Below are 22,500 nucleotides of genomic sequence, written 5' to 3' on the forward strand. Positions count from 1 at the left end.
ATGGGAGACCACATCCCCGCCTCACGATGCTGTGGCTTTGTGGCGCCACAGAGTCGCTAGTGTGCTCCCGGCCTAAAGAGGCTTTCTGAGCACAGATCTGGCAGTGGTTTTACCTCTCTGGAAGCGTTGGTTGTGTAAAAATCGCTGGTTTGAGATTGGTGTCCCACCACGTAAATCTTGAATATCAGATCGCACTTAAGTTCCGACTTCTTTTAAAGTCTCTGGTGGCATGGTTGGTAGCGACATGGCCTTTCATTTGAAGGGGCTAGGGTTCGATCCCAGTATGAAAGACTTTTTTTTTATCAAACATGTTTATTCGCGGATTGTTGTTATTAATAGCTAAGTTACAACCCTAGTTGTAAAAGCAGGATGCTATAAGCTTAGGCAAGTGAGGAAAGGCAATGAGGCAATATTGTAAATAAACTATAAGAGAAGTAATGAATAAAAGATATAGAATATATTAGATCAGTAACAAACATGTAGAAAGATCTGTCATACATTGTTAATGAAGAGAGACTTCTCAACTTGTTAAAAAAAAAAAAAAAAAAAAAAAAAAAACTTGTTGCGTGTTAATATTGGAAAGATCTTAAGGCTTATATTTGGCTTTGATTTCCAGACCTCATACCCAAAGTTATTTTTTGTCTTAACTTATTGGCATTGATTTTAGTTTGTCATGTCGTATTGACATGTGTTTAGTATGTAAATGTAACCTTTTCAGACATAGAATTCTTCAAGTCCATCTATTAAATATGAAATCAATCGTATTGACATATTGTTTGGATGTAAAAGTAACCTTTGTGGACATAGAATTCTTTTAGTCGATCTATTAAATACGAAATCAAACTGTCGTATTGACATGTGATTTGGATGTAAAAGTAACCTTTTCAAACATAGAATTCTTTTAGTCCATCTATTGAATACGAAATCAAACTGTCGTATTGACATGTGATTTGGATGTAAAAGTAACCTTTTCAAACATAGAATTCTTTTAGTCCATCTATTGAATACGAAATCAAACTGTCGTATTGACATGTGATTTGGATGTAAAAGTAACCTTTTCAAACATAGAATTCTTTTAGTCCATCTATTGAATACGAAATCAAACTGTCGTATTGACATGTGATTTGGATGTAAAAGTAACCTTTTCAAACATAGAATTCTTTTAGTCCATCTATTGAATACGAAATCAAACTGTCGTATTGACATGTGATTTGGATGTAAAAGTAACCTTTTCAAACATAGAATTCTTTTAGTCCATCTATTGAATACGAAATCAAACTGTCGTATTGACATGTGATTTGGATGTAAAAGTAACCTTTTCAAACATAGAATTCTTTTAGTCCATCTATTGAATACGAAATCAAACTGTCGTATTGACATGTGATTTGGATGTAAAAGTAACCTTTTCAAACATAGAATTCTTTTAGTCCATCTATTGAATACGAAATCAAACTGTCGTATTGACATGTGATTTGGATGTAAAAGTAACCTTTTCAAACATAGAATTCTTTTAGTCCATCTATTGAATACGAAATCAAACTGTCGTATTGACATGTGATTTGGATGTAAAAGTAACCTTTTCAAACATAGAATTCTTTTAGTCCATCTATTGAATACGAAATCAAACTGTCGTATTGACATGTGATTTGGATGTAAAAGTAACCTTTTCAAACATAGAATTCTTTTAGTCCATCTATTGAATACGAAATCAAACTGTCGTATTGACATGTGATTTGGATGTAAAAGTAACCTTTTCAAACATAGAATTCTTTTAGTCCATCTATTGAATACGAAATCAAACTGTCGTATTGACATGTGATTTGGATGTAAAAGTAACCTTTTCAAACATAGAATTCTTTTAGTCCATCTATTGAATACGAAATCAAACTGTCGTATTGACATGTGATTTGGATGTAAAAGTAACCTTTTCAAACATAGAATTCTTTTAGTCCATCTATTGAATACGAAATCAAACTGTCGTATTGACATGTGATTTGGATGTAAAAGTAACCTTTTCAAACATAGAATTCTTTTAGTCCATCTATTGAATACGAAATCAAACTGTCGTATTGACATGTGATTTGGATGTAAAAGTAACCTTTTCAAACATAGAATTCTTTTAGTCCATCTATTGAATACGAAATCAAACTGTCGTATTGACATGTGATTTGGATGTAAAGGTAACCTTTTCAGACAGAATTCTTGAAGTCAATCTATTAAATACGAAATCAAACTGTCGTATTGACATGTGGTTAGGATATAAAAGTAACCTTTGTAGACATAAAATTCTTTTAGTCCATCTATTAAATAAATCAAATATTACATAAATAAATATCAGTAAAACTGTTACTGGGTGCAACACAAAATATCTATGAAACCAATTTTCCAAAATTTTGTTTGGCTTAAGGCTTTCAAATTACATCGCAAAGTGGAAATGTTTTGGCCATCTCTTAATGATAATAATAATAATAATCTATTAAATACGAAATCAAATAACACAATAAATACCTCTCAGTAAAACTGTTACTGGGTGCAACACAAAATATCTATAAAACCTAATTTCCAAAATATTGTTTTGCTTAAGGCTATCAAATTTACAGGCATAAAATTCTTTTAGTCCATCTATTAAATAAATCAAATATTACAAGAATAGCTCTCAGAAAAACTATTACTGGGTACAACACAAAATATCTATAAAACCCAGTTTCCAATATATATATATATATATATATATATATATATATATATATATATATATATATATATATATATATATATATATATATATATATATATTAGTATAACCAGTTCAAAAAATTATTTCTCGTGAAATCTCTTGTTATTTGTTGTGGTATTTTACTTTAATTCATATTGCTGATTTTTTTTTAAAATCCTTCCTCTACGTATGTTTCCATTTAGGGATTTTATTGTTTAGATTTCATTGTTAGTTGTTATTCACTTCTCTTATAGTTTATTTATTTCCTTATTTCCCTTTCCTCAATGAGCCATTTTTCCCTGTTGAAACCCTTGGGTTCATAGCATCTTCCAAAATATTGTTTTGTTTAAGGCTTTCAAATTTACATCGCAAAGTGGAAATGTTTTGGCCATCTCTTAATGATAATAATAATAATAATCTATGAAATACGAAATCAAATAACACAATAAATAGCTACCAGTAAAACTATTACTGGGTACAACACAAAATATCTATGAAACTAATTTTCCAAAATTTTGTTTGATTAAGGCTTTCAATTTTACAGGCATAAGATTCTTTTAGTCCATCTATTAAATAAATCAAATATTACATAAATACCTATCAGTAAAACTATTACTGGGTACAACACAAAATATCTATAAAACCAATTTTCCATAATTTTGATTTGCTTAAGGCTTTCAAATTTACAGGCATAAAATTCTTTTAGTCCATATATTAAATAAATCAAATATTACATAAATACCTATCAGTAAAACTGTTACTGGGGTGCAACTCAAAATTTCGTTTTGCTTAAGGCTTTCAAATTTACACCACAAAGTGGAAATGTTTTGGCCATCTCTACCTTGCTAAGTTAAAGGGCCTCCTTGGAAAGGTCATCCGAGTCATGGTATTCAGACATTTGTTATTTCGACCTTCAAAGATTAAAGTGAGATGTGCAGGAGGGCTGTCATTTCGGTTTGACTAAATTCCCGTCGTGGCTTCATTAAAAAATTTGTTGTTGTTGTTATTATTATTATTATTATTATTATTATTATTATTATTATTATTATTATTATTATTGTTGTTGTTGTTTTTGTTACTATTATTATTGTTGTTGTTGTTGTTGTTTTTGTTTTTGTTACTATTATTATTATTATTATTATTATGATGATGATGATGATTATTATTATTATTATTATTATTATTATTATTATTATTATTATTATTATTATTATATAATTATTATTATTATCATCATTATTATTATTATTATTATTATTATTATTATTATTATTATTATTATTATTATTATTATTAGCTAAGCTACAACTCTAGTTGGAAAAGCAGAATGCTATTAGCCCAAGGACTCAAACAAGGAAAATAGCTCAATGAGAAAAGGAAATAAATAAATTACAATAGAAGTAATTAACAATTAGAATAAAATATTTTAAGAAGAGTAACATTAAAATAAATCTCATAAAATACTTTAAAAACAAGAGGAAGAGAAATAAGATACAATAGTGGTGCTCAAGTGTACCCTCAAGTAAGAGAACCTCTCTCTCTCTCTCTCTCTCTCTCTCTCTCTCTCTCTCTCTCTCTCTCTCTACCCCAAGATAGTGGAAGGCCATGACATGAAAGTATAAACACGTTGCTGTATTTATGAAATGCTCGTATCTGATGCTGAATATGAATGTAGTTTATCCATCTTTGACCTGACATATACAACTGAGCTCCACACTGTTTTCATCTTAGCATTTTTAGTAAATGTTTCATTTGTTTACAAGTCTTGGACAGAAACTTACGGTCTATTAAATTTCTTATTCCTGATCTAGATATTAATCTTTGGCACCGTCGTTCAATTAGTTCATTATGCATGTTGCATAAGATTTTTCATAACTCTGACCTTCCTTTATATTGAGATCTCCCTGGACAATTCTATCCTGCTCGTAATACTAGGCAGGCAGTTAATTCTAATAGCCAGGCCTTCTCCATCATGAAGCTCAATACTACACAGTATTCTAGAAGTTTTATTCCAGCTGATACCAAGTTGTGGAATGATTTTCCAAATCGGGTAGTTGAATCAGTAGAACTTCAAAAGTTCAAAGTTGGAGGAAAGGTTTTTATGTTGACCAGGCTGACATGAGTCTTTTTATAGTTTATATATGACATATGTTTATGACCTTGTTAATAGTTTACATAGGACATATCTGTTTAGACGTTGTTACTGTTTTAGAATGATTTATTGTTAACTCATTTTCATCATTTATTTATTTCCTTATTTCTTTTCCTCACTGGGCTATTTTTACCTATAGGAGCCCTTGGGCTTATAGCATCTTGCTTTTCCAACTAGGGTTGTAGCTTGGCTAGTAATAATAATAATAATAATAATAATAATAATAATAATAATACTATAGTAACATGAGATTTAATGTCGGTAATCTATCAAGGGCATGCTTGTTACTCATTCTCGGTTTGTTATGTATTTTATGTTTGTTGACGTTTTCAAAATCATTGAAGACAAATGCGTATTTTGTGGTATGACGCAGTGATTGGTACTTCTAGAATCCTCTCCATTTATCGACACACACACACACACACACGCACACACACACACTTACGTTCTGTATGCATTGACTGAGTGAACAATGGAAAAAATATTTTAATCCCCTACCTGATTATTCTGTCCACATTCTATGATTATTATCCCAATATTACTAGTAATTATCAGTAATCAATAATGTTTCGAGTATTACTGGAAGCATAAAGGACTATGTAAATACTTCATGTTAACGTTTTTACTAGTGTATTACTAAAATCAATTTTTTTTTAGTGAGGCAGATTTGCACCGACTCGCAGCGGTGCCCTTTTAGCTCGGAAAAGTTTCCTGATCGTTGATAGGTTAGAATTATCTTGTCCAACCAATCAGCGATCAGGAAACTTTTCCGAGCAGAAAGGGCACCGCAGCGGTGCTCTTTTAGCTCGGAAAAGTGTCCTGATCGTTGATTGGTTCGAATTATCTTGTCCAACCAATCACAGATTAGGAAAGTTTTCCGAGCATAAAGGGCACCGCTGCGAGTCAGTGTAAATGTGCCTCGCTAAAAAAAAATGTACTATAGTGAATCTAGGTCAATCTCTGGAACAGTTGGAAAGAGAAGAATAGCTTGGCTCATTCTAAGAATGCAATTATTTCAAAAAGAATAAATATATTAAAATTAGGATGATAAATACGTTTAATTTCAATAAAATAGGATTTAAAGCTTCTATTAAAAAGTGTTCACGACTGGATATATATATATATGTATATATATATATATATATATATATATATATATATATATATATATATATATATATATATATATATATATATATATGTATATGTATATATATATGAATATGTATATATATATATATATATATATATATATATATATATATATATATATATATATATGTATATATATTTTTTTTTTAAATTATTTAGATAGTAAACATTGCAATTGTAAATACAGTATATGTAAAATAAAAGATTATTCAATATACGATGATGTATATTTGTTAAAAAGTGTAAGATGGTAAATGTGTATTTCTTAATAAAAGAAAAGAAAAAAGTTATTTTGCCGGATTTATGACATTATTGAAATATAATTGATTTTTTCTTGGGTCTCATGTTTCATAAAAGGCTAACGATGTTTCTCTCATTAACTACTTAAAGGAAATTCGGACAAATCAGGGCTATATCTAAAGGAAATTCGGACAAATCAGGGCTATATCTAAAGGAAATTCGGACAAATCAGGGCTATATCTAAAGGAAATTCGGACAAATCAGGGCTATATCTAAAGGAAATTCGGACAAATCAGGGCTATATCTAAAGGAAATTCGGACAAATCAGGGCTATATCTAAAGGAAATTCGGACAAATCAGGGCTATATCTAAAGGAAATTCGGACAAATCAGGGCTATATCTAAAGGAAATTCGGACAAATCAGGGCTATATCTAAAGGAAATTCGGACAAATCAGGGCTATATCTAAAGGAAATTCGGACAAATCAGGGCTATATCTAAAGGAAATTCGGACAAATCAGGGCTATATCTAAAGGAAATTCGGACAAATCAGGGCTATATCCGAAGGAAATTCGGACAAATCAGGGCTATATCCGAAGGAAATTCGGACAAATCAGGGCTATATCCGAAGGAAATTCGGACAAATCAGGGCTATATCCGAAGGAAATTCGGACAAATCAGGGCTATATCCGAAGGAAATTCGGACAAATCAGGGCTATATCCGAAGGAAATTCGGACAAATCAGGGCTATATCCGAAGGAAAATTCGGACAAATCAGGGCTATATCCGAAGGAAATTCGGACAAATCAGGGCTATATCCGAAGGAAATTCGGACAAATCAGGGCTATATCCGAAGGAAATTCGGACAAATCAGGGCTATATCCGAAGGAAATTCGGACAAATCAGGGCTATATCCGAAGGAAATTCGGACAAATCAGGGCTATATCCGAAGGAAATTCGGACAAATCAGGGCTATATCCGAAGGAAATTCGGACAAATCAGGGCTATATCCGAAGGAAATTCGGACAAATCAGGGCTATATCCGAAGGAAATTCGGACAAATCAGGGCTATATCCGAAGGAAATTCGGACAAATCAGGGCTATATCCGAAGGAAATTCGGACAAATCAGGGCTATATCCGAAGGAAATTCGGACAAATCAGGGCTATATCCGAAGGAAATTCGGACAAATCAGGGCTATATCCGAAGGAAATTCGGACAAATCAGGGCTATATCCGAAGGAAATTCGGACAAATCAGGGCTATATCCGAAGGAAATTCGGACAAATCAGGGCTATATCCGAAGGAAATTCGGACAAATCAGGGCTATATCTGAAGGAAATTCGGACAAATCAGGGCTATATCCGAAGGAAATTCGGACAAATCAGGGCTATATCCGAAGGAAATTCGGACAAATCAGGGCTATATCTAAAGGAAATTCGGACAAATCAGGGCTATATCCGAAGGAAATTCGGACAAATCAGGGCTATATCCGAAGGAAATTCGGACAAATCAGGGCTATATCCGAAGGAAATTCGGACAAATCAGGGCTATATCTAAAGGAAATTCGGACAAATCAGGGCTATATCCGAAGGAAATTCGGACAAATCAGGGCTATATCTAAAGGAAATTCGGACAAATCAGGGCTATATCCGAAGGAAATTCGGACAAATCAGGGCTATATCTAAAGGAAATTCGGACAAATCAGGGCTATATCCGAAGGAAATTCGGACAAATCAGGGCTATATCTAAAGGAAATTCGGACAAATCAGGGCTATATCCGAAGGAAATTCGGACAAATCAGGGCTATATCTAAAGGAAATTCGGACAAATCAGGGCTATATCCGAAGGAAATTCGGACAAATCAGGGCTATATCTAAAGGAAATTCGGACAAATCAGGGCTATATCCAAAGGAAATTCGGACAAATCAGGGCTATATCTAAAGGAAATTCGGACAAATCAGGGCTATATCCAAAGGAAATTCGGACAAATCAGGGCTATATCTAAAGGAAATTCGGACAAATCAGGGCTATATCCAAAGGAAATTCGGACAAATCAGGGCTATATCTAAAGGAAATTCGGACAAATCAGGGCTATATCTAAAGGAAATTCGGACAAATCAGGGCTATATCTAAAGGAAATTCGGACAAATCAGGGCTATATCTAAAGGAAATTCGGACAAATCAGGGCTATATCTAAAGGAAATTCGGACAAATCAGGGCTATATCTAAAGGAAATTCGGACAAATTAGGGCTATATCTCTGCTAATGAACTTAGTGTACTGCCACCAGTTCACCTCACGTCTTGCACTGAAGGTTCTATGTAGCCATTTTTCGAACCCGAGCTGCACCTACTTTTTAGCCTTCTCAGCCTTCTTAGCCTTCTGCCTTCTTTCCTTTTAATCTCTATTTCCAACCTTTTCTCTCTTTATATTGCAACCAGGGGTGGGCTCACCCAGCCCAACGTCACCCCTGAATGAGCTACCCCAGCCTCACCTCACCCCTGAATGAGCTCCCCTAGCCTCACCTCACCCCTGAATGAGCTACCCCAGCCTCACCTCACCCCTGAATGAGCTCCCCCAGCCTCACCTCACCCCTGAATGAGCTCCCCCAGCCTCACCTCACCCCTGACAGAGCTCTCCCAGCCTCACCTCACCCCTGAATGAGCTCCCCCACCCTCACCTCACCCTTGAATGAGCTCCCCCAGCCTCACCTCACCCCTGACAGAGCTCTCCCAGCCTCACCTCACCCCTGAATGAGCTCCCCCAGCCTCACCTCACCCCTGAATGAGCTACCCCAGCCTCACCTCACCCCTGAATGAGCTCCCCTAGCCTCACCTCACCCTGAATGAGCTCCCCCAGCCTCACCTCACCCTGAATGAGCTCCCCCAGCCTCACCTCACCCCTGAATGAGCTCCCCCAGCCTCACCTCACCCCCGAATGAGCTCCCCCAGCCTCACCTCACCCCCGAATGTGCTCCCCAAGCCTCACCTCGCCCCTGAATGAGCTCCCCCAGCCTCACCTCACCCCTGAATGTGCTCCCCAGCCTCACCTCACCCCTGAATGTGCTCCCCCAGCCTCACCTCACCCCTGAATGACCTCCCCCAGCCTCAGCTCACCCCTGAATGAGCTCCCCCCAGCCTCAGCTCACCCCTGAATGAGCTCCCCCCAGCCTCACCTCACCCCTGAATGAGCTCCCCCAGCCTCACCTCACCCCTGAATGAGCTCCCCCAGCCTCACCTCACCCCTGAATGAGCTCCCCCAGCCTCACCTCACCCCTGAATGTGCTCTCCCAGCCTCGCCTCACCCCTGAATGAGCTCCCCCAGCCTCACCTCACCCCTGAACGAGCTCCCCCAGCCTCCCCTCACCCCCGAATGAGCTCCCCCAGCCTCCCCTCACCCCCGAATGAGCTCCCCCAGCCTCACCTCACCCCTGAATGTGGTCTCCCAGCCTCACCTCACCCCTGAATGAGCTCCCCCAGCCTCACCTCACCCCTGAATGAGCTCCCCCAGCCTCACCTTACCCCTGAATGTGCTCCCCCAGCCTCACCTCACCCCTGAATGTGCTCCCCCAGCCTCACCTCACCCCTGAATGTGCTCCCCCAGCCTCACCTCACCCCTGAATGTGCTCCCCCAGCCTCACCTCACCCCTGAATGTGCTCCCCCAGCCTCACCTCACCCCACCCCTGAATGAGCTCCCCAGCCTCACCTCACCCCACCCCTGAATGAGCTCCCCCAGCCTCACCTCACCCCTGAATGAGCTCCCCCAGCCTCACCTCACCCCTGAATGAGCTTCCCGGTCCTAGCTCCATCCATGTAGCCCAAATTGTATAAACCAAATCAGAGCCTAATATATATATCCTCTTCTTTATATGCAGAGCTCATACACATTAGGTAATGGAGAGAGAAATGTAATTTTTTTTTGCATGGCCTTTCAGAACATTCAACGAGAGAGAGAGAGAGAGAGAGAGAGAGAGAGAGAGAGAGAGAGAGAGAGAGAGAGAGAGAGAGAGAGAGATTTCCACGACGACGACGCTGCTGCTGTTATAGAATAGATTTAAGCGGTAATTTCGCTAAGTGGTCTTTCTGCTTTTAATGGGAAACACTGTTCTTTGATTTTTGCTAATTATGACCCCTTTTCCAAATGAACCTTTTTTTTTTCCTTCTCGCTGTTTGAAAATTAATTTTCCCTGATTTTTTTAATTAACTCTAATTGTATCTGTAATCTGGCATTAATTTCAAATGGAGATTGTTACAAGTCGTCTTTTTTGGTGAAGCTGTTTATTTTAAGGAGGAGAGGTTCGATAAAGGGATTGCGAAGAGGGACTTGATTATTATGTTAGCTTTAACTTGGCCTTTTCCTTTGATGGGAACATAATCGTACTTTTTTTTTAAATATCTTAATTCGGTTTTGGTTGGAAGTGATATGAATTGGGTAAAAGGGTAGGAATTTATTAAGATAGAAGTTAATTCTTTATTGAAAAGATTGGAATATGAATGGGGAAAAAGGTTGGATTTTATTAACATAGAATTTAACATCTGATTCGGTTTGGGCTGGAAGTGATATGAGGGGGGGAAGGTTGGAATTTATTAACATAGAAGTTAACACTTGATTCGATTTGGGTTGGAAATGATTCGAATGGGGTAAAAGGTTGGAATTTATCAACATAAAAGTTAACACTTAATTCGGTTCGGGTTGGAAGTAATATGAATTGGGTAAAAGGTTGGAATTCATTAACATAGAAGTTAACACTTAATTCGGTTTGGGTTGGAAGTGATATGGATGGGGAAAAAGGGTTGGAATTTATTAAGATAGAATTTAACACTTGATTTGGTTTGGGATGGATGTTATATGAGGGGGGGGGGGAGGTTGGAATTCATTAACATAGAATTTAACACTTAATTTGGTTCGGGTTGGAAGTAATATAAATGGGGAAAAAGGTTGGAATTTATTAACATATAAGTTAACACTTGATAGAAAAGATTGGAATAGGAATGTTGGGGAAAAAAGTTGGAATTTATTAACATAGAATTTAACACTTGATTTGGTTTGGGATGGAAGTGATATGAGGGGGGGGGAGAGGTTGGAATTTATTAACATAGAAATTAACACTTAATTCAGTTCGGGTTGGAAGTGATATGAATGGGGAAAAAAGGTTGGAATTTATTAACATAGAAGTTAACACTTGATTTGGTTTGGGATGGAAGTGATATGAGGGGGGGGGGGGGGTTAGAGGTTGGAATGTATTAACATAGAATTTAACACTTAATTCGGTTTGGGTTGGAAGTAATATGAATGGGGAAAAAGGTTGGAATTTATTAATTTAGAATTTAACACTTGATTTGGTTTGGGTTGGAAGTAATATGAATTGGGAAAAAGGTTGGAATTTATTAACATAGAATTTAACACTTGATTTGGTTTGGGTTGGAAGTAATATGAATTGGGTAAAAGGGTTGGAATTTATTAACATAAAATTTAACACTTGATTTGGTTTGGGTTGGAAGTTATATGAGGGGGGGAGAGGTTGGAATTTATTAACATAGAAGTTAACACTTGATTCGGTTTGGGTTGGAAATGATTCGAATGGGGTAAAAGGTTGGAATTTATCAACATAGAAGTTAATACTTAATTCGGTTTGGGTTGGAAGTGATATGAGAGGGTGGGGGGGAGGTTGGAATTTATTAACATAGAATTTAACACTTAATTTGGTTCGGGTTGGAAGTAATATGAATGGGGAAAAGAGTTGGAATTTATTAACATAAAAGTTAACACTTAATTCGGTTCGGGTTGGAAGTAATATGAATTGGAAAAAAGGTTGGAATTTATTAACATATAAGTAATTCTTGATTGAAAAGATTGGAATATGAATGGGGAAAAAAGGATGGAATTTATTAACATAAAAGTTAACACTTGATTCGGTTCGGGTTGGAAGTAATATGAATTGGGTAAAAGGTTGGAATTTATTAACATAGAATTTAACACTTAATTCGGCTCTGGTTGGAAGTAATATGAATTGGGAAAAAGGTTGGAATTTATTAACATAGAAGTTAACACTTAATTCAGTTCCGGTTGTAAGTAATATGATCTGGGGAAAGTGGTTGGAATTTATTAACATAGAATTTAACACTTAATTCGGTTCGGGTTGGAAGTAATATAAATTGGGGAAAAATGGTTGTAATTTATTAACATAGAATTTAACACTTAATTCAGTTCGGGTTGGAAGTAATATGAATTGGGAAAAAGGTTGGAATTTATTAACATAGAATTTAACACTTAATTCTGTTCGGGTTGGAAGTGATATGAATGGGGGAAAAAGGTTAGAATTTATTAACATGGAATTTAACACTTAATTCAGTTCGGGTTGGAAGTCATATGAATTGGGAAAAGGGTTGGAATTTATTAACATACAGTAGAAGTTAACACTTAATTCGGCTCGGGTTGGAAATAATATGAATTGGGAAAAAGGTTGGAATTTATTAACATAGAATTTAACACTTAATTCAGTTCGGGTCGTAAGTAATATGAATGGGGGAAAAATAGCTGGAATATATTAACATAGAAGTTAACACTTGATAGAAAAGATTGGAATAGTAATGTCCATGCAAATATAATGCGTAATTTAGAATTGGAAAAGGAAGAAAGAGCTATAGGAGATAAATGTACATTATGAAAGGGTTACTATAAATGTAAAATTTGTTGTAAGATAACTTCACTGAAGAAAAATAATAATATAGAGATTGAAACAATTTGTATATTGGAAAGATCTGAGATAAACATAAGGAAACACTTAAGAATTTTCTGTAAATAAAACCGTAAAAATCCTGGAATAAATGTTGCCAGACATTTACAGTTTTCATATTATTATTATTATTATTATTATTATTATTATTATTATTATTAATTGCTAAGCTACAACCCTAGTTGGAAAAGCAGAATGCTATAAGACTAGGGGCTCCAACAAGGAAAATAGCACAGTAAGGAAAGGAAACAAGGAAAAAATAAATATTTTAAGAATAATATTAAAATAAATAACTCCTATGTAAACTATAAAAAATTTTGACGCAAAGGATTAATATTACGGTCACCACCTTGTAAAATATAATAATATAGTTGGGGAAAATTACGGTCGCCTGTATTTTACTGAAATACGGCTGAAGACAGTATATTTTTAGGTAGAATGCTGCCAGGCATTTACCGTCTTAAAAACGGATATATTGAAGTAAAGGAGTGATATTACGGTCACCACTTTGTAAAATATAATAATAAAGTAGGGTAAAATTACGGTCGCCTATATTTTACTGAAATACAGCTGAGAACTCTATATTTTTACGGAGAATGTCTGTTCAAAATTAGGGTTTCTTAAACAGTATGGTTTTCACTATAAACCAAATTTCATTCCCTTTCAGTAAGCAGCAAAGTTTGGGAAGAGACTCAAAGGGAACATTTTTTATTATTATTGTTATTATCATTATTATTATTATTATTATTACTAACCAAGCTACAACCCTAGTTTGAAAAGCTAGATGCTATAAGTCCAAGGGCTCCAAACAGGGAAAAATAGCCCAGTGAGGAAAGGAAATAAGGAAATAAATAAATGATGAGAATAAATTAACAATATATCATTCTAAAAACAGTAACAGCGTTACCCTAAAATCTCCTTTATTAATGACTAGTGTACGCGGCCCGTCAAAAATAACGGCTAAATATTTAGATAGTACACGCACTTCCACATAAATTCAACTCTTCACACCCCTTCCCCCCTACCGGAGGGACGGGGAGTTGTATGTTTGTATGTATGGCAATGTCATTGGGCGTGACCGGAATGATATAGTTATCATTACTTCTTATATCGTTTATTTCCTTATTTCGTTTCCTCACTGGGCTGTTTTTCCCCGTTGGAACCATTGGGCTTATAGCATCTTGCTTTTCCAACTAGGGTTGTAGCGTAGCTATAGTCCATTTCTTTTAGCGATGCATATTTGCACCGACTCGCAGCGGTGCCCGTTTAGCTCGGAAAAGTTTCCGGATCGCTGATTGGTTGGACAAGATAATTGTAACCAATCAGCGATCAGGAAACTTTTCCAAGCTAAAAGAGCACCGCCGCGAGTCGGTGCAAATATGCATCCCTAAAAGAAATGGACTATAGTAATAATAATAATAATAATAATAATAATAATAATAATAATAACAACAATAATAATAATAATAATAATACTAATTTCCCTAATTTGCTCTCAGCATTGGAAAAATTCCTGCTTAAAACTAGGCATCATATAGCATTATTATATGAAACAATTACAAAAAAAGGCAATAAAAAATGAATTACCCCATTCCAAAGCCTAGACCAAACGTTCCTATCTAATTGCAGTTTCCCCATTCAAGTATTTACTATGCAAATATGAAAGTAAACAAACATCAAAATGATCAATCAATCAGTAATGATCATCTGAAGCATTCCCTATTTAATTCGAACCGTTGAAGACCGACCTCCCGATATAATTATAATTAACTGGTGATAAGGTGCAACAAGTTCACGAGATACGTGTGGCAATGACATTGCTTTAAACTCGACTGCAATTATGATTCGAATTAATTTGATCCGGCCCATCGCTAGTTTTATATGTAATAATGATATCCGATGAAAAACTCCTCCTATTGAAATTAGATGAACCTTCAGTAAGCCGTCTAAATGGCTGATTTTATAGGGATAGTTAAACGGACTTCGAACTAATATTAATCTGTGGATATCTGTCAGAAACAGTTCCTGTCTTGAAATCTGAAATAGTGTGGTAAAAATTAAGGTTACATTCAAAAAAAGATAATAATATCTGTAAATGTCTAAGGAATATGGCTGGTGTATCTTGAGTAGATAGGGTTAGGAACGAAGTTGTGAGGGTGAGAACGGGTGTAAGAAATGAGTTATCAGCTAGAGCGGATATAAATGTGTTGAGGTGGTTTGGCCATGTTGAGAGAATGGAAAACAACTGTCTGCTAAAGAAGGTGATGAATGCAAGAGTTGATGGGAGAAGTACAAGAGGAAGGCCAAGGTTTGGGTGGATGGATGGAGTGAAGAAAGCTCTGGGTGATAGGAGGATAGATGGGAGAGAGGCAAGAGAGCGTGCTAGAAATAGGAATGAATGGCGAGCGATTGTGACACAGTTCCGGTAGGTCCTGTTGCATCCTCCGATCGCCTTGGATGACCGCAGAGGTAGTAGCCTTAGGGGATTCAGCATTATGAAGCTTCACCTGTGGTGGATAACGGGGGAGGGTGGGTTGTGCTACCCTAGCAGTACCAGCCGAACTCGGTTGAGTCCTTTTTCAGGCTAGGAGGAACGTAGAGAGGAAAGGTCTCCTTTTTTTCATTTGTTTTGATGTCGGCTACCCTCCAATATTGGGGAAACTGCCTTAGTATGTGTATGTACTTCTTATTACAACAGTTACTTATAATTTTATCTTTCTCGATATAGAAGATAAGCTAGCTACAACTCAAAGAGCTATGGAAAGAATAATGATGGGAATTGCACTAAAAGACAGAAAAAGAGCGACACGGATACAAGACCACTCTAAAGTAGAGGATATTTTAACAAGTAAGAAAAGGATGTGGACATGGCAGGACATAATGAAAATGACAGATAACTGATGGACAAAAAGAATAACAGAATGAGTCCTTAGAGATTACAAAAGAAACAGGGGAAGTAAGAGAAGACGACTGTTTATTGTTTAGTAAATAGACTGCCAATGGTGGAGCAAGTATTGGCTAACAGTGTTTTAAGGGCGTTCATTAATGGCAGAGGCAAGGGACAGTGACATTGCCATATTAAGCAGGACAAAGCCCTAGACACTGACCATATATACATATGATCAGAGCCCAAGCCCCCCCTCTCCATCCAAGCTAGGACCAAGGTGGGCCAGGCAACGGCTGCTGATGACTCAGCAGGTAGGCCTATAGGCTCCCCCAAACCCCCCAGATCCTTAGCTCACAAGGATGGGGAAGTTGCAGCGACCGAAGAAACTAATGAGTTTGAGCGGGACTCGAACCCCAGTCCTGGATATATAGGCTAACAGTGTTTAAAGGTTTAAAGGCCACTCATGAATGGCAGAGGCAAGCGTCAGTGACATTGCCCTAATAAGCAGGACAAAGCCCTAGACACTGACCATATATACATATGATCAGCGCCCAAGCCCCCTTCTCCTTCAAGATAGGACCAAGGAAGGTCAGGCAATGGCTGCTGATGACTCAGCAGGTAGACCTATAGGTTCCCCCAAATCCCCCATCCTTAGCTCACAAGGATGGTGAAGTAGCAGCGACCGTAGAAACTAACGAGTTTGTGCTGGACTCGAACCCCAGTCTAGCGTTCAACAGTCAGGAACGTTACCACATCGGCCATCACAACCCATGTTTGAAGTGGAAACTACAGTAGCACTTAGTATTAAAATGTCTTTCAGTTGATATTTTGTTCTGTCAATCAGTTTTGTTATTTTGATAGATACGATTTTTCTAGAATTTCCTAACACTTAAGTAAGCATACTTTATATTATACTACATTATACTTTGGAATTCAAAGATACTTTAATTTTGCAATAAAAATGATAACGAGCAGTTTGAATAGACAATTGGATAGATACTATTTTTCTAGAATTTCCTAACACTTATGTAAGCATACTTTGTAATATACTTTTACTTAGCATTTCAAACATACTTTAATTTTGTGATAAAAATGATAACGAACAGAGTTTGAATATACAATGGGATAAATACTAGTTTTCTAGAATTTTCCAACACTTATGTAAGAATTCTTTGTAATATACTTTATAATTTGCAATTTAAAAATACTTTAATTTTGCGATAGAAATGATACCGAGCATGTTTTAAATAAAGAATGGGGTAGATGCTATTTTCCTATAATTTCTAAACACTTATGTAAGCATACTTTGTAATATACTTTATACTTTGCAATTTAAACATACTTTAATTTTGCGATAGAAATGATAACGAGCATGTTTTAAATAGACAATGGGGTAGATACTATTTTCTAGAATTTCCTAACACTTATGTAAGCATATTTTATAATATACTTTATACTTTGCAATTTAAAAATACATTAATTTTGCGATAAAATGATACCGAACATGTTGTTTATAGACAATAGGCCAACTGAGTGAAGGCTTTTTTCCAGCCCTAATCTAATATTAGAGGAAAACTGGAGTGTATACATTGGATTAAAATTAAGCCCCTATTGAAAACCAGCTTAAGGACTTAAAAGCGTGGAAGGCTGAGAGGTCACGCTTAATTACTCCCAAGATTAGGATAGTGTCATATTTTTGGGGTCAATTTCTTCAGGAATATATGTGGAAAAGACGTCAAATTTTTAAGATTTTTACCAAAAATTTATTTTAATGGTTAAAGGTCGATCGTAAATGGCCGAAGCAAAGGATGGCGATAATGCTCGAGCAGGACAATGCCCTAGAGACTGCCCAACCCTACTCAACCCCTCTCCACCTAAGCAAGGACCAGGAAGGGGTAAGCAATGGTTGCTTATGACTCAGCAGTTAATAACATTAAATGTTAGTGTCATATTTTTGGGGTCAATTTCTTCAGGAATATATCGGGAAAAGACGTCAAATTTTAAGATTTTTACCAAAGAAATTCTTTAAATGTTTAAAGGTCGAATCATAAAAAGACGTCAAACTTTAAGATTTTTACCAAGAAAATTCTTTGAATGTTTAAAGGTCGAATCATAAAAAGACGTCAAATTTTAAGATTTTTACCAGGAAATTCTTTAAATGTTTAAAGGTCGGATCATAAAAAGACGTCAAATTTTAAGATCTTTACCAAGAAATTCTTTAAATGTTTAAAGGTCGAATCATAAAAAGACGTCAAATTTTAAGATCTTTACCAAGAAATTCTTTAAATGTTTAAAGGTCGAATCATAAAAAGACGTCAAATTTTAAGATTTTTACCAAAAAAAGTCTTTAAATGTTTAAAGGTCGATCATAAAAAGACGTCAAATTTTAAGATTTTTACCAAAAAAAATTCTTTGAATGTTTAAAGGTCGATCATAAAAAGACGTCAAATTTTAAGATTTTTACCAAGAAAATTCTTTAAATGTTTAAAGGTCGAATCATAAAAAGACGTCAAATTTTAAGATTTTTACCAAAAAAAAATTCTTTAAATGTTTAAAGGTCGAATCATAAAAAGACGTCAAATTTTAAGAATTTTACCAAAAAAAATTCTTTAAATGTTTAAAGGTCGAATCATAAAAAGACGTCAAATTTTAAGATTTTTACCCAAAAAAAATTCTTTAAATGTTTAAAGGTCGAATCATAAAAAGACGTCAAATTTTAAGAATTTTACCAAAAAAAATTCTTTAAATGTTTAAAGGTCGATCGTAAATGGCCGAAGCAAAGGATGGCGATAATCCTCTAGCAGGACAATGCCCTAGAGACTACCCAACCCCTCTCCACCTAGGCTAGGACCAGGAAGGGTTAAGCAATGGTTGCTGATGACTCAGCAGGTAATAACATGAAATGAAGCTTTCATGTATAAACTATAAAACTTAAGGAAAACAAGAAGGGAAATGTGATAGAATAGTGTGCCCGAGTATACTGTACTAACCGTGTGTCACACGATCGTACATAGTCCATTTTGTGTATATATTATGCTTGTATCTTCGCTCTTCCCTCGCACTAAAAAGAACCTGAATAAACATGCCTGTTTTTCTCACCGTTAACGGTGTCGGTTTTGAACATGAAATATCCTGTTGCATTGAGCTTTTGTATATAAAGGAGAGTGTTCTATGATAAACTAACTCAGTTGCTTTCATCCTGTCTTTGAGTCACAACCTTCTCTCGGCCCGTCACAGTACTACTATTTGTCATCATACAATTAGGTTTTTAGAATAATAAGGATTTAATCATAGAACGAAAATCTACAATTAGTTATAGCCAAGGTCACGTGATCTGGGGTTGCTTCAAAATCTTACACCTTTTTCTTTCGATTGCAACATCTTTACGGACTGTATGTAGTTTTCCTTGAAAAAAGTGAAAAGAAAACACTCTCTCTCTCTCTCTCTCTCTCTCTCTCTCTCTCTCTCTCTCTCTCAACTTCCACTAGACCCCAAGGGGTTGCTTAAAATTTTTACACCTTTTCCTTTCGATTGCAACATTTTTAAGGACAGTATGCAATTTTCCTTAAATAAATAGGAAAAAGAAAACTCTCTCTCTCTCTCTCTCTCTCTCTCTCTCTCTCTCTCTCTCTCTCTCTCTCTCTCTCTCTCTCTCTCAACTTCCACTAGACCTCAATATTGATTTATTATGTCATCACGCAGCCCACCTCCCCTTTCGTTTTTTTTTTTTCTTTTTAACGTGGGATGATTTCTGTGATCATAACCTTATGAAGGTTTGTGTGAATTCAGAGGAAAAAAGAAAGGGATCTCCTTGAACGGTTTTGACAGAAGTCGTATTAGTTTTATCCTTTTAACGGTGACCGGAATTATCGGTTAGTGATGCTTGCATCCCCTGGAGATTTCCTTATGTCTGATTCGTTTAAAGGCTTAAAGGTTTAAAGGCTGCTCATGAATGGCAGAGGTAAGAGGCACTGACATTTTCATAGCAAGCAGAACAATGTCCTACAGACTGACCATATGGTCAGCTCTTAAACCCCTCTCCATCCAAGCTAAGACCAGGGAGAGTTAAAGGCTTGAAGGCCTCTCATGAATGGCAGAGGCAAGGGGCACTGATATTTTCCTAGCAAGCAGAACAATGTCCTAGAGACTGACCATATTATCAGCTCTTAAACCCCTTTCCATCCCAGCTAGGAACAAGGAAAGTTAAAGGCTTGAAGGCCTCTCATGAATGGCAGAGGCAAGGGGCACTAACATATTCCTAGCAAGCAGAACAATGTCCTATAGACTGACCATATTATCAGCTCTTAAACCCCTTTCCATCCCAGCTAGGAATAGGGAGAGTTAAAGGCTTGAAGGCCTCTCATGAATGGCAGAGGCAAAGGGCAGTGAAATTTCCCTAGCAAGCAGGATAATACTGCCCCAAAAACTGACCAGTTGATCAGCTCTTAAACCCCTTTCCATCCCAGCTAGGAACAGGAAGAGTTAAAGGCTTAAAGGCCACTCATGAATGGCAGAAGCAAGGGACAATGACATTGCCCTAGCAAGCAGGACAATACTGCCCTAGAGACTGACCATATGACCAGCGCGCAAGCCCCCTCTCCATCCAAGCTAGGACCAGGGAGAGCTAGGCAATGGCTGCTGATGACTCAGCAGGTAGACCTATAGGCTCTCACAAACCCCCGAACATTTGGTCACAAGGATGGTGAGGTGCAGCGACCAAAGGAACTAACGAATTTGAGCGGGACTGGAACCCCAGTCTGGTAATCGCCAGAAAGGACGTTACCACCAGGCCACCACAACCTTAAATCTTTAATTTTTGCTTATATGTGTATAGTAAAGGTCCATTTATATTCATATAGGTTTTGTGTTAAAACGGTTTTATATAAGTAGTAAATTCTATGAGTTAATATGTGATATTCTTTCGATATAAACCTAGCAAAGATTTTGTGTACGAAAATAATGTTATAATTTAACCGTATCTTTCCATCTCAAAAAAAAAAAAAAAAAAAAAAAACGTTGAAATTAATCAGTCTTGTAGAAAGGATACTCCTAAGTATTGCAAAGCATTACTATAGATTATCTGGTCTAAATTAGCGTTGACATGACTTACTAATCCTTGTCTGCTAATCAGCTCGGAGATTACTTGTTTCATAACCACACTTCGATATGGATTGCATGCCTTGTAACTCATCATGTCTAATTAATTTAGTTAAGTTAGCAAGTTGAAGAATTTCTAGTTACAGCAACAAGTTAGGCAATGTAACAAATGTTAATTAAGGGTTCCCTGAAGGGTACCATTTATTATAGTCAATTCTTTTTGGTGAGGCAGATTTGCACCGATTCGCGAAGGTACCATTTTAGCTCGGAAAAGTTTCCTGATCGCTGATTGGTTGGATAAGATAATTCTAACCAATCACATAGCAGGAAACATTTCCGAGCTAAAAGGGCATCGCTGCGAGTCGGTGCAAATGCGCCTCATTAAAAAAAACTGTGTAGTAAGTGTTCAAGTACTACATTAAGTATGAAGTTCATGATGATATCATTTAAGGTTGAGAGTTAATTTTCTTTTAGGTATTTTAATTCTTCTTTTTTTTCATGAGGAATATTTTGAGATGAGAATATAATACGAGTAATTATAAAGGGATAGTTTTCCGCGATATTGAAATACATGAAATTTTATGTTATTGAAATGAATATTTTTTTGTTTAGTTTTCTATATTCATGAATATAGAATTTATATCTTGAATACATGCATAGACACACACACACATATATGTGTATATATATATATATATATATATATATATATATATATTATATATATATATATATATAACATATACATATACATATATGTTTATATATATTTATTTTTTTATTTTATATATATATATATATCTATATATATAAATATATATAAATATATATATATATATATATATAATGTAAATATATATATATATATATATATATATATATTATTTATATAATCGATTGTTTATATGGTTGTATGCATGCATACATTTTATTTATAAACTTCAACCTTCTTTTAAAGTTGGTCCTCCGAATGTTCTGTATGTTGATCTTCACAGTGAGGCTGTAAATAATTTCATTATGTTTATATATGTAAGTATATATATGTGTATATATCTAGTGATGCATATATATACATACATAATTTACATGTAAACCTGTAGGTAAGAGCAGTTTAAAAGATGTAAAATATTTTTCATTGTAACTTAGGACTTTATATATATATATATATATACATATATATATGTGTATATATACATATATATAATGTATATATATATATATGTGTGTGTGTGTGTGCATATGTATTTTATATAAATATATATATATATAATGTATATATATATATATATTTATATATATGTGTGTATATATATTTTGTGTATATATATATATATATATATATATATATATATATATATATATATATATATATATATATATAATTTATATAGCAAACAAATGACGTGCTATACCTTTAAATATCAGATTGATAAATATATCAAAATATTGATATTCATAGAATATATATATATATATATATATATATAAATCTTCATTCGTCATTAGAACCAGCAATGAAT

This window comes from Palaemon carinicauda, chromosome 28, assembly GCF_036898095.1.
Source record: "Palaemon carinicauda isolate YSFRI2023 chromosome 28, ASM3689809v2, whole genome shotgun sequence".
Lineage (NCBI taxonomy): Eukaryota > Metazoa > Arthropoda > Malacostraca > Decapoda > Palaemonidae > Palaemon > Palaemon carinicauda.